Genomic DNA, 2837 nt, shown 5'->3' with positions numbered 1-2837 from the left:
GATGCTGCCCCAACGAAAGCAAGAGCCGAGTAGGACAAGCAAAGTCCACGGGAAGACGAACTAACCTTCCCCCTTTACAAAACTCACAATTTTTCTTTGGATCAGGAACTCGAGACATAAAGTCATCAGATACAATTACATACTCATACTTTTTCAGGAATACAACTCTCAGAATCATCGCCTATTTACAAGTGCCACCCATGCACGGCATTCTCAATAGCCACAATGACGCAATCAGCTATCAGCTATCATCTCTCAGCTAAGAAAATTCATTATACCTCCACCTGCNCGAACAAACATATGAATTCAAAGCAAAAAGAGACGTACGCAAGCAGAGGAAAATACATGAAAGGTGACACCAAAAGGCTTCCTTTTATACATATGTACAAAGATCCATTTGCAAAGTTCTCCATGAACACTGTACAAAGAATCAACAAAGCAAGGCCTAGTCTACGCTCTCCCTCGGGGACTGCGGCCCGTCGGCCTCTTCTTCATTATCTTCGGCATCAGATAAAAGGAACTTCGCATCGTATTCATCCGCCTTCGCCTGCTCTATCTCCTCCGAGAGATCGAAGCCCCTAGCATGAATCTCTTCGAGTGTTTCCCTCCAAGATTTGCACCAAGCATACTCGTTGCTTTTGCTCTCCCGATCAGAGGCCCCTATCAGCTCAACCCGGGTATCGGCATCATCCTTTAAATAGACAGCCACTTTCTTGTCCGCCTTGACTCGGATCTCTTCAGCTTCAGCTCGGGCATCCACAACTTCGGCCTTCATCTTCAAAAGCTCAGACTCGAGCCTTGCAATCATGCTCGTTTGGACCGAGCTGTTTTTACGAGCATTTCGGAGTTGCACCTTGAGGGTGGAAGCCTTGAACAAAGCATTTTTCTTGGCCTCAACTTGGGCATCTACCTGAGCCATTAGCTCAGTACACTCATGCTTGGCCTGACCAACTTCACCCCAAAGGCGTTCCAGGCTTTCCATCTTCCTTTGCAGCTGAAGTATCAAAATGTTAACCTCCGAAGAAAAGAGAAGAGATGTGCATCCCCTCGAAACAAAGGTTACCTATCTTTCGAGGTAGCTTTCGTAGTTCCGGCTTTGACTCGCCTCATACCGCAGGTATACCAGCTCCCTTGCCCTTTTATCACAAAGAAGCCTGAGGGATTTCCCCTCTTCTAAGGCTTTTTGCAACCTGGCTTCACGGCGGAGCAGCTCAGACTTGAGCTTATCAAAGGCCTATTAAAAGAAGTTCTATAAGAAAATAAGAGCACAAAGTTGAAATGCTGATATGGTCGACCAAAACTCACCATAGAACAGAGCCGCTGAGCCTCATAAAAGGTTGAGCGCGCTCCTATTGGCCTAGTCTCATCGGCCCCAGAAGAACCACTCCCGATGGGAACACGGTCGTTCGATACTCCACCCGATTTGGGCGACACCTGGCCTCGAATTTCCCTCAAAGTACCTTGGCGGGAGAAGAAGGAGGTGGCAGAAAAACTTTATCCCTCGAAGTACCTTCGACGGGAAAGGAAGACGGCGGCAGATGAGGAACCATTTTCCCGAAGCTAGAAGCCTCAGATGCCACAGGCTCAACTGATACATCTTCTTTGAGCCTCCGAGCAGGGCTTGCCTCGCTATGAACACCCTCGTTCGTCGAGGACTCCTTCCATTTGTTATCAGCCCTCGGCCCCGAAGCTAATGATCTTTCCTCCTCCCCGAAGGGGCACGATCTCATCGCAGAAAATTCTCCGATGCCTGCGGTGACGGAGTTAGTACACACAAAAGAAAGTACCTTTCTAAGAAAACAAGCCACACAGCACGTACCGTGATGTTTTGCCTCCCATCTACCCTTGGACAGGTCTCGCCACTTACGCTCATCATGAGTCGAACAGGTGGCAAGCTTCCGAGACCAATCCGCCAAGTCGGGAACCTCGCATGGCAGCCACAGGATTGCTGAAAAGAGGAAAAAGAAAAGGTCTTTACGGAGCCCGCCTCCACCATAGACAAAAATAGTAATAACACGAGTATACCACTTACGTGTGAAATTTCATTTCTCAGGAAATGGCAAGAACTCTGCGGGGATAATATCGACAGTCCGCACTCGGATGAATTGACTCATCCACCCTCGGTCCCCATCCTCTTCATTACTGGCAGCAAAGGACTGGGTGGACCGACGTCGCAGGGTAATCAGCCCCCGGTAATGCAAGGGCCGGTACAATCTAATAAGATGGCTGAGGGTGAACTCGAGCCCGACTTTACCTGCAAAGTACCTTATTATCAGCACTATCCTCCAAAAAGACGGGTGAACCTGTGCCAAGGTAACCTGGTATCTTCTACAAAACTCAAGCACGACCCTGTCAAGAGGGCCCAAGGTACAAGGGTACGTATATTTGTTCAAAAACCCCTCGACATGAGTCACGATGCTCTCTTCCGGGGAGGGTACCTGCAGTACCACCTTTTCTTCCCATTCGCGATCTTTTCTAGCTACCTCGATATGTTCCTCCCCTATTGAGGAGATAAACCTCGATGCATGCTCTCGATGGCCCTGAACATTGGGAGGTCTCTCTAACGTAAAATCCCTCATCAAGACAAAGCACCTCGAGGCTACCCTACCGGACACTGGCGGTGTACCGCCGACCAGACGCGGAACTCTCCTCTCCTTGACATATGGGTTTGGGTGTAGTAGCCATGACTATGGTAAAACAAGAAAGGGGAGACGAATACTTGGGCGAAAGCTTTGAATTGAAAACTAGCACAAGAAAGAAGAGCTCTATAAAGGGGAAAGTCACTCAAACGGCTTCAATGGATTCCACCATGAACCGGGAGCGGGCGAAGACATGCA

This window comes from Nicotiana attenuata, chromosome 1 (assembly GCF_001879085.1).
Source record: "Nicotiana attenuata strain UT chromosome 1, NIATTr2, whole genome shotgun sequence".
Taxonomy (NCBI): Eukaryota; Viridiplantae; Streptophyta; class Magnoliopsida; order Solanales; family Solanaceae; genus Nicotiana; species Nicotiana attenuata.
The sequence above is the reverse complement of the archived record's forward strand: the minus strand, read 5'-3'. Positions refer to the sequence as shown.